Consider the following 12210-nt stretch of genomic DNA (forward strand, 5'->3'; position numbering starts at 1 on the left):
TTATGTAAGGATAACTCACTGCTCATGCACCTTTGCCACGAGGGCTTTGGATTGAAAAATCTGTGACTTCCTGTAGATCACATTTTTAACAGACTTTTGATCCTTTAAAGCCTGAACCTTGAAATAATTGAATGAGAGTTCACTTTCTTTTTAAAAAAATAACGTGTTTGTTAATCTCCTGACAACAAAAAAAAAAATTAATATTTGCATAATTTGCAGTTTTGCAAAATTAGTTTTATTCTGTAACATTTCCTGAATCCAGCATTTTTTTTTTATTTACATTTTATACCTTAAAAATGAATTTAGGTTTTTTTGGGGGGAATCATACTCATGATGAAAGGTTTCATGTATTAAATATGATACATTTGAGTATTTGTTGCCTCTTATTATTATCTTTATTTTTTTTGTTGTTGTTTGTTTGTTTTCTTGTGAATTGATTTTCTTCATTATTGGTTTCATTGTGTTTTTCCCTTGGTACATATTAATGTTTATTTATTAGGCATTTGTTAATTATATTGATATTATTCTTTTAAATTTTGCATTTTGTCTTTTTTCTTGCTCTCTACTTTCATTTTTATCTTTTTGGCTCATTTTTAAAATTTAGCGTTTTGTATTTGCTTGTCTGATGAGGCACTTTGTAAACTCTGGTCTTAGGTGCTTTATAAATTATAATTATTATTAATACAGCATTATGTACCATACGCAAGTACACAAATGCAAACAGCTCATAAACAGTCACCCGCTCACAGCCCCAGACTTCAGCCATTATACAGAAAGGTACAAATAATTCATGAATGACATCAGTATGAAGACAAGTTAAAGCAGGTTGTCTTCAGATTATTTGTAGCACATAAAGTATAAATCGTAGACAAACATTACCTTTTGAGAAGAGTAAGCTGAACAGACTGACTGCTGCTAACAACACCCTTTACTAACATTTCCTGCTGGCACACATTTACTGTATATAAGATAGAAGGATAAAGTGTGATGACTTTGGTTGAAGACTTCAGCGAACCACACTGAGAGCTTTTATCCACAAATGGAGAAAACTCGGAACAGTGGTGAACTCCAAGAACGCGCCAAACACTCATCCAAGAAGTCTCACAAAATCCCAGGACACCATCTAAAGAACTGCAGGCCTCACTTCGGTTAAGGTCAGAGTTCATCATTTAACTATAAGAAAGAGACGGGGAAAAATGGCATCCATGGGAGAGTTACAAGGTGAAAACCACTGCTGACCAAAAACAACACAAAGGCTCATCTAAAATTTGCAAAAAACAATCTCGATGATCCCCAAGTTTTTTGGGAAAATATTCTGTGGACTGACATGATAAAATCTGGACTTTTTAGAAGATATGACGCCCATTAGAAGCATTTCATGAAAGGGAACATCATACCAACAGTCAAACATGGAGGTGGAAGTGTGATGGTCAGGGGCTGCTTTGCTGCTTCAGGACCTCTACGACTTGTTATTGACCGACTCATGAATTTTGCTCTCTACAAGACAAAATGAAGGTTTTGGAGTGGCCTCTTCAAGGTCTTGATTCAAATCTGATCAAGATGCATTAAAACAAATTGATTTAAACAATTCTCCAAAGAAGAGTGGTCCAAACCTTTCACAGTGATGTGAAATACTCATTGCCAGTAATCACAAATGCTTGATTGCAGTTTTTGCTGCCAAAGGTGACACAAACAGTTATTGGGTTTAGGGGGAACTTATTTTGTTCTCATAGGGCCAGATAGATTTGGATATCTTTTGTCCTTTAATAAATAAAATCATGGGTGCAGTAAAAAAAAAAACGTGCATGAAAATCCTTCCTTTGTCGTCTGTCAAACCCAGATCAGTAAGAGCAATGCAGGCAGAGGTGAAGAGGAAGTCAACGGAGAGGTTGTCACACAAACTGACAACTATGAAGGTAAACTGGCAGGTGAACATACACAGTGTTGTCAGCTAACTGAAGAAGCAATGAGATGGACAAAAAAGCACTTGGGAGGCCAAGCTGGAAAGTCAAAGTGACAGGCAGAGAGAGAGAGGAGGAAGTCGACCGTTGATGCAGGAAGACAGACGATCGCGCACAGAAGAAGCATCAGTCAAACAGAAAGCAGCAGCAACATACACATGTGTTGATGCGAGAAGCAAAGCAAGCCGTCCTTTCCACCCGTAGAGGCGGGCCTGCCTCTGAAGTTGTGGCGCTACAGGGAGCTTCTGATCTGCCGTGGAGGTGGAGTGTTAACGCTAACTTCAATGCAGCCAGCTCGGAGCTCCCTGGCGCAGCTCTGCCAGGAGACTTCAAAGGCTGCTCCGGCAGCCAGATTTCAGTGATATGTCTGCCTGATAGCTTGATATTCAAAAATATATTAGATTTTTCTCAGAAACGATCAAGTGATCAGATATTGCCACAGGTATCAAAACATTTTAGATAGAACAAGTCAGAAAATACCTCACTTACTGTTTGTACACACTAACACAGTTTGTATACAGATACACAGTAACAGATTTTGATGCTTTTTTCATGTTAGATGCAACTGCAGAGAATAAATACAACACAATCACAACAGTTTGACCTGAGATGACAAATTACATTCAAGGGGATAACAGATGATAACCAGTCCACACTCCCATCAATACTTTATTGTCATTAATGCTCAAATTAAAAAAAATATGGACTCAAAACAGGGCAAGCTGGTACAAACACAATGGATACAAAAGTCATCAGATCGTGAATGAATAGATGAACCAACAAATCCTGCATTAGGACAAACTCCTTAATCCACTTTAGGGAGAAGAGTAATAATGCACGGTGAGCTCAATCAGACAATAATGTGAGAGAAAAGAAGCTTATTTGCATTAAGGGAGATGTCTTTAACCTGTTGGCATCAATGATGTAAAGTGTTGTTAGAGTCTTCTTACACCAGCAGACAGGAAACCTGTGATTGGATGGATGCATGAACATGTGCTGAAACTGATGCGAGCCTCTTAATGAACTTGTGTATTTTTGCGAAACTCTCTTAGCGCTAAAAAAAGGAAGCGTTTTATAAATGGGACCTTCCTCTGTAACCGTTACATCAGTGCTGCAAGACTGTGGATAACCCTCTCGGCTGCTTTGCAATGTAGATTTCGGAGCCATTTCTCCTCACCTGGGACAGTCTTACCCCGCTAACCTAAAACACGTTCCCACCAAATAAGCTGCACTCCAGGCATTAAAAGTAGAGAGTGAAATTAAATACTGTGAGGTGAGGAACGAAAACATGTTTTTTCACAGAAACTAGCTCCCTAATTCACAGAAAGATGTCATGAAGATATGATATTTATTGAATTTCAGTTGATTTTCTGGTATATGTATGCAGACCTACTGTCTTTATTACGCTGGCCTTCACCAAATCTTGAGAAGCTGCTATAATCAAGGCGGTGATATTTTCAAACTGATGCATTAGTGGAGTCTTAATTGTGAGTGAAATGGAGCTGCTAAGTAATTCATAATCATGTGTCACATACTTATCTCAGAGTTCTGGGCACAGAGTGTGGCATGCGTCAGAGCAGACACACACACCAAATTGGAAAATGTGATTTAACGAGAGAATAAATTACACATCGTTCATGTTGCTTTATCCAAACTCACAGCCAACATTACTTTCTGAAAATCTCCATGGCAACACTAAAATAAAAAAGACCAATGAAAGTTACATGTTGCAAAAAGGTATTACCTGTTTTGAGCTAAGATTATTTATTTATTAATTAATTTTGTGTACAGAATACACAGTATTTTGTGTTGAGGCTCCCAGGCAGGATTAATTCTCATCTTTACTGCTGTTGGCACTTAAGGCTGCATGTTTCTTGTTCCTTTTAACTTAAAGCGAATTAAAGCTGGGAATACAAAGGAGGCGAGCGGGTGGTGTGAAAAAGGAAGGAAGTAAAGTTTCTGTGCAGTGGGGGGAGCTACTGTTTTCTGAGAGACGGCGCAGATGGCGGGGAGAAAGAGTACGTTTGTGCAATAAAGAGGTGTCTGAAATCAAATATCAGACGGATTTATTTATTTTGCAACAAGGAGAGGGAGACAAGAGGGCTTAAGAAATTGTTGGGGGAGTTTTCAGCATTGAGGTACTGTACTGGGAGATGTCAAGGCCGGAGAAATTTGAGAGCACAAATGTAGAAGAAAAAAGCAGCTCTTTATATATTTTTTTCATTATCAATCCTCAAAACAAATATTTTTTTTTCTTCTGTGGGGAGGGGAGGGGAGGGTTGTGGGTGGCTGATTTTCTCTTTTTTTCTCCCTCTCTTTTATTTTTCTCTTCTCTTTTCTCCTTATTTTTCAACAGATGTAAAAATGATTGAAATCCCAGCAGGCCTCATTACTGTGGTCCTCCAGAGAACCGGGCTGGGGCTTAAGGTCTTCAAGTAACGATTGAAACATGATTTGTATTAAAGCCAACGATCTTCCTCGCCAGAGCATCAAATTAGCAAGAACCTCTGGTGAAGAAAAGAAGCGATATAACCAAATTGTAATTGTCTCTGATGCCTCGAGCCACGGATGGCATTACTAGCTGAGACATAGGAAAAGCTCTCAAGGAAAGTTTACTTGCAGACGGCGCTGTGTTTACTGCTGAATGTATTTATTGAAAATCTTCCGAGTTTTTCTTAATATCATTTGATCTTTATTAACCAATAAATCAGCTAAAGGGGGGTTGTTGTCAGTAAAGTCTTTAATACATGAAGGATACAGAACAGTGGTGTCTCTGTTCGAATAATTAAGACTTTGTTAATGAGTGACATTTAACCTTACAAATCCCACCTTTTACATGCAGCATAAGAGAAGATTATTTCACTCAGCATTATATCCATAAATCACCCACTCAAGAGTTGATGCAGATACTGTATAATATACATTATTGAAAAACATGTCATTATCTCACAGTGATTATCTTAATTATCTGATCTTTAAAGCTCTTATTTTGGACATTTTACCAATCAGATTTAAGCTATGGGAACAGATCAGCTATTCTCCTTCAGCTCTAAAACTCTGGCAGTAATAGTTGATGGCTTCCACGATTGCATTATTGCAAATGTGCTTCATATTTTGCTCTCCACATGAACTGTTTACCTGTATGTAGCTGAAATAAGACGTCATAATAGAACTACAAAACGGTTAGTACCAAAAGACTTGTTTTGGCTACGTGTTCTGCACATTCACCTATAAAATGCACATTTCTAGAGGTTGTCAAAGGAGCTTGCAAAGAAAAGCGTCTGGACTTCTTTAAGTTGCATGAAGACGTTTCACCTCTCATCCGAGAAGCTTCTTCAGTTCTAAGGTCAAATGGTGGAGAGTCCCAGATATAAACCTAGTGGGAGTGACCCCCCACAGAGGGAGAAAAGGACCCCCTGATGATCCTCTAATCGCCTGAGCCAAGGTGGGAAACTGGGCGTGGGTCCCAATCAGCCAGAGTTTCGGGTGTGTTCATTGTGAAACCTGGCCCCACCTTATCATGTGAATTCCTGAGGTCAGATGGCCCAGGATGTGAGTGGGCGTTAAGGCGTCTGGGAAAGGATCTCAAAACTGGATTATAGATGGCAGAGAGTTGGTGTCGTAAACCACCGCCTCTGTTCAAAGATGGTCGCTCACAGTGGACATAGATGGCTTCTTTCACTCCTCTTTCAAACCATCTGTCCTCTCTGTCCAAAATTCAAACATTGGCATCCTCGAAAGAGTGACCTTTATCCTTAAGATGCAGATGGACTGCTGAGTCTTGTCCTGTGGAGGTGGCTCTTCTGTGTTGTGCCATGCGCTTGTGAAGTGGCTGTTTGGTCTCTCCAATGTAGAAGTCTGAGAGGTTTTGAGATCCCTTCCCAGACGCCTTAACGCCCACTCACATCCTGGGCCATCTGACCTCAGGAATTCACATGATAAGGTGGGGCCAGGTTTCACAATGAACACACCCGAAACTCTGGCTGATTGGGACCCACGCCCAGTTTCCCACCTTGGCTCAGGCGATTAGAGGATCATCAGGGGGTCCTTTTGTCCCTCTGTGGGGGGTCACTCCCACTAGGTTTATATCTGGGACTCTCCACCATTTGACCTTAGAACTGAAGAAGCTTCTCGGATGAGAGGTGAAACGTCTTCAAGCAACTTAAAGAAGTCCAGACGCTTTTCTTTGCAAGCTCCTTTGACTACGATGACCTGGATGACTGAGAACCTTCACAGACATTTCTAGAGGTTACATAATATAAAACAATTCAAAAGGTCTACAACCCATTTGCTCATGCACAGAAACTTTTTAGTTACAGGAAGATTTTTTAAAATAGGGTGAGTACAGGGAGCACTTTTAAAGACCTTCTATGACTCTGTGGTGTCATCAGTCATTTTTTACAGTGTTGACTCTGGCCAAAATAACATCTCTGATGGACAGAGTCTCCCACCCCATGCATGTAAATGTTGCTGAACTGCAGAGCTCCTTCAGTGCCAGACTGCTGCATCCTCGATGCATGAAGGAGCGTTTCTGCAGGTCCTTCCTCCCTGCAGCTGTCAGACTGTACAATCACAACTGCTCCCAACAATCATAGATGTTTACATCTGCGCTGTGACTGCAATAATTTAATCAACCGATTCGCACTATAACCTGGGTTTGCCTCTTATCTGTAGTTAATTTTATTTTATTTAATAACTGTACAATACTCTGTTTATAGTAACCATTGTCCTTAATGTAAATATGTAAGAAAAATTGTGTATGTTTCTGTGTCCTGTTTGTTGTATATGTGTCTTTCTGGCTGCTGTTACAACCAAATTTCCCCTAATTAAAGGATTATTCTATTCTATTCTATTCTATTCTATTCTATTCATTTTTCTTGCAAGGAAGCCACTTTTCCCATTTATTTGATTATTGTTTAAAAATGCCATTAGACCAATGCTACCTGACTAAAAAGGCACTTTTTCATTTCCCTGTGCAGACTTTTACATTTCATGAGCCTAACCATGCACCATGACATGGAGTATACCTATCCTTCACTGCGCATCACTGCACAAAAGAAGAAGCTCAACGTCCACATCTAAATGCAGGCAGAAGCAGAGTTCAAACCAAAGGGTCGTTTATTTGGCCGATTAATGTCTCAAACATACATCCACAACAGAGGCAGTAAGCAAAGTAACGAGAATCCTGGAAAATCCAGTGAAACATACAGTCGGGCGCCAAAAAGGACACCACAACAAAGGACACATGTAAACTGAGACCTTAAATACTGTTAAAGACACAGAAGGCAAATCTGAGCGAGTAAGACAGTAACTGTTGCAAACTGGTTCAAAGTAGGTGACAAGGGGGAATTTCACTCAACAAGTTTAGAGACTAGTAGGGTGGTGCAAGGTGGAATGAAAGGGAGTGACTGAACGAAGAGCTGCGATCCTCCCACGACAGCCCATTCGTAGTAATAGCACGACTTTGACAGTGGGAGGGTCATCAGGCACACAGAATTTGACATAAGGAAACTTTATAAAGGACCACCCCTAACCAGGATAAAATTATGGAAATAACCTGAAACAAAGAACCAACAGCTCAATAAAAAAAAATATAAAATAAGATCACAGTAAACACAAGGAAACAACCAGATGACCTAATGATAAAAAAGTCTCAAAAACCACAAAACTCAAAGACCTGGCTGTGACAAAGTGGCTAGGACAGAATTCATTTGCCATTTGTCACTTGCGTATATTGTTATTCTGTGTTCTGTTATTTTACAGTCAGCCATAATGCTTTAATTTAGACAGTGCTGGTGTAACTTCTCTTAACACACAATATCCCGGGTTTTGTTTGTGGTAGCAGTAGTTACATTCTTTACATCCATGCATGTGTTTTAAAGCAAACACTACTAACCATCAGATCATCTGAATTTTCTTCTGTTTACAGGCACATGTCTAGTAAATTATGTTTCTTTATGTTGCTTTGGTTATACTTACCATGGTGTCCATGTTGTGCATTCAGGTCCTGTATGTGAGACGGGTGTATGGGAAGGGCCGCCCACTACTTCCTGTTTATATAGGGTCATGAGGTCAATGATTGGATCACTGGGTGTAACCAAATGGAGGGTTTTCATTTTGTATAGTATTGTTTGTTTTCTTTAAAGTAGCCTTTTGAGTTATATTGTATGCAGTGTTTTACTTTACAAACCATTTAGTTGAGTAAATGAGTTTGTCAGTTTCATGCATGACTTTATTCCTGTTCTTTGTTTAGAATTGTATTATTTGGTTTGACCTATTTTGTTCAATGGTAGGGGCTAACGAGGTCAGGTGTGGGCAAAGTCTTGTATAAAGCCAGTGGGATTTTTGCATGCCTGATTGATTGTTTTATGTGACCGGACACAGTTAAGTGACCGGAAACAATTTGTGAAGCTGGGTGTCCATTCCTCATCATGCTTGGACATTGCTTGTGGTGTTCCACAAGGCTCTGTACTGGGTCCAAAATTATTTATTATTTATATAAATAATGGCCACGAGCTGTGGGTAGTGACCGAAAGAACGAGATCGCGGATACAAGCGGCGGAAATGAGCTTCCTCCGAAGGGTGGCTGGCCTCTCCCTTAGAGATAGGGTGAGAAGTTCGGCCATCCGGGAGGGGCTTAGAGTAGAGCAGCTGCTGCTCCACATCGAAAGGAGCCAGTTGAGGTGGTTCGGGCATCTGGCAAGGATGCCCCCTGGGCGCCTCCTGGGCGAGGTGTTCCAGGCATGTCCCACCGGGAGGAGGCCCCGGGGCAGACCCAGGACACGCTGGAGAGATTATATCTCTCGGCTGGCCTGGGAACGCCTTGGTATTCCCCCGGACAAGCTGGAGGAGGTGGCTGGGGAGAGGGAGGTCTGGACCTCTTTGCTTAGGCTGCTACCCCCGCGACCCGACCTCGGATAAGCGGATGAAGATGGATGGATGGATGGATTATATAAATGATATTTGTAAGGCATCTGATATATTAAAATTAGTATTATTTGCAGATGACACAAATATTTTTTGTTCTGGGGGGAATCTAAAGGAGCTGCTGGATACAATTACTTCAGAAATGTGCAAAATTAAAAAATGGTTTAACAGGAACAAACTATCGCTAAATCTAAGTAAAACTAAAATTATCTTATTTGGGAATTCCCTTAGAAATGCACAAGTGCAGATTCATGTAGATGGTATGGAAATTGAAAGAGTACTTGAACATAAGTTTCTTGGTGTGATTATAGATGATAAATTAAACTGGAAGTCTCATATAAATCATATACATAACAAAATTTCAAGAAGTGTCTCAATCTTGAGTAAAGTAAAACACATTCTGGACCACAAATCACTCCACATTCTCTATTGTTCCCTGATTGCACCGTATTTGAATTACTGTGCAGAGGTTTGGGGCAATACTTACAAATGTTCGCTATCATCAATCTTTATATTACAAAAAAGGGCCATAAGGATAATCCATAAAACTGGTTACAGAGATCATACAAATCCACTATTCTTAAAATCAAAAATTCTAAAATTCACAGATCTGGTTCATTTTCTCACAGCACAAATTATATATAAAGCAATAAATAACCTGCTTCCTGACAATATTCTAAAAATGTTTTCTAAAAGGGAACGGGGATACAATTTGAGGGGGGAATTAAATTTAAAACATCCTCGTATCCGTACAACATTAAAAAGTTTTTGCATCTCTGTGTGTGGAGTGAAGCTGTGGAACAGACTAAGTAAAGATATGAAGCAATGTCCAAGCATGGCGCAGTTTAAAAAGCAGTTTAAGGATATGGTTTTTACAGGGTACAGGGAAAAGGTAGAGATTTGATAGGGTGTTCTTGTCTAATATTTTCATGTGTGTGCGCATGCACGGGTTTGTTGGTATGGGTATATATGTATGTATGTATGTATGTATGTATGTATGTATATATATATATATATATATATATATATATATATATATATATATATATATAAAATATATATAAAATTGTAGGTTGTGTATCCTTCAGGTGTTAATGGGGTTATTGAAAATGTGTATATGTGCGTATGTGTGTATATACGTAGGTATGGATAGATAGAAACATATATGTGTATATATTAAAAAAAAAAAAAAAAAATTACACATAACATATAATGTAATTACAAGGAGGTATTTCTGTAGTCTATTGATACTAGATAGTGGAAAAGGGGTGGGATTAAATAAACTTATGCTTCTTCCTGCTCCTTTTTGAACATGGACGTTATTTGGAGTTGTGGTTGCTCGTTTTCCTTTTGTTTGCTTTGTTCATTTGTCTCTTTTAATTCTATTTTTTTTTTATACTTTTTCAACATGTTCAAAATAAAGATTCAATCAATCAATCAATCAATGGTAAAAGGGAGATGCTAGCAATAAAGTATGCTTAAAAAAGAACTTCATTTGTCTGCTAATGCTATTTACTTATCACCTTCCTTGCTGCTTAAGTTATGCTACATCACACTGGCGCCATGACACATCTTTGGCCTCCTTACACAAACAGAATCAGCCCTTGAGTCAAAATGATTAATTAGCACTATGAAGAAATGAATTCTGTTCCATCTAGAATACCAAACATCTCATTTTTACGTGGGAGAATAAAAATGAAATGTGCATGTGCTGCTTCCACAAACCAGCTAGCAAATTTACATCACTATGAAACTCAGCTGCTGCTCTGTGTTCTGCAAAAGGTGACAAACTAGATGTGTGTTACCCACTGAGCAAACCCGCTGGTAAAGAAAGTGTAGCATCATAGATTCAGACACTTCATCTCTCTCCCTTTTAGAAAGACAGATTTGTATTCAAAAGGACTTTCCGTATGCTCGAGGACTTTCCGATCGATATTTGTGAATACAAACAACTTCCCTCACAAAGACTGCAAAGCACTAAACTTGATAAGAAATTAATCTGCTCATATACAATTAAAATGCAGCGCTGTTATTGGCTGAACTAAGAAGAAGTGACTCTGGATGGACAAACTGAAATATAGAACAAAAGAAAGGAGAAGGGAGTCGACGAAGGTTTGACACTGGGAGATGTAGAATGGCTGTAGGAAAGCAGACAAGGAAGGTGAAGGTGAATAAGAAGGAAGTAACAGGCATTATACTCGTCTCCTTCTTTCATACCCTTTTCATCCTAAGTGATGTAAAAACCTTGAGGTTCAAACTACAGAGCAACCTTGCTGAAGCCTGCTGAGGGCAAACGTTATTACAGTTAGTGTGTGTTTACAATCCTTACATCCTCGGCCTATTCTTTCATGCCTTCTACTGTAATATTGGTGTGCACACCCCGTCCTTGCATCTACCTCTGTCTTCTGTTCATCGACAACATCTTCAGTGTATATATTCCTCAACTCTCATTCCTCAAATTAGCATATAGGTATCAGTCTTTTATCATTTCACCTCCCTCCACCTGCCTTTCCCTTTTCCCCTCCTATGTGACTCTTTTTATTGCTCGACCTCCTGCTTGCTTCTCTCGCCCTTTTCTCTTCATCTACCGCTTTCTATTCTTTCCTCTCACTCCCCTCTCTCTCTTGGGTTTGACCCTGAGGCCAGGCAACGAGTCCAGGGAGGATAGAAGAGAAAGACAAGTGGGAGAAAAGTAAGAAGAGAACTCTCATGTCACTCACAATTCTCCCTCTCTTTCCGCTGCTCCTCACGTCTCCCTTCCCTCCTTGTTTGTCTGTATGAATGAAAAGCTTTGATGGGGAGAAAAGGAGTCGGTATCGATTGACCCTCTGAAAGATGCAGCCTGAGCAGCCAGACCCCCGCTGCATTGTGAACGCACCTCCCACCTCTATCACACCGGCAGCTCAATAACTCTCCGCTTGGAGCGGGCCAGGAGTGAATTTTGTGCAGAGAGCTTGAGGAGGAAGACAAGAAGGAGGAGGAAGTGGAGGAGAAGGAGGAGAGGGTGAGGATGCTTTCCTCAAGCCCTACTGAGGAGGGAGGTGTGATGTGCAGAATGACTAAGTGACTGACAGGCTGACATAAAGCAGTGATTACAAGACTGCCGGAAAGTCACTGCTTGGACATTTTAAGGGGGAAAAAAGGAAAACTGCAGGAGGAGAATTTTCTGTCAGGAAAACAAAGCCTCAGACTGAATTATAACTACAAGTGTGGTAGTTTTCAATTAATACAGATAGTTTTGTATGCTGATCCTAAAGAAAAAAAATACATGAGATGATGGGATTTTAATTCAGCTTACATGAGTTTTTAAAATGCAGTGGGT

Source organism: Aulonocara stuartgranti (genome assembly GCF_965226115.1).
Source record: "Aulonocara stuartgranti genome assembly, chromosome: 10".
NCBI classification, from domain to species: domain Eukaryota; kingdom Metazoa; phylum Chordata; class Actinopteri; order Cichliformes; family Cichlidae; genus Aulonocara; species Aulonocara stuartgranti.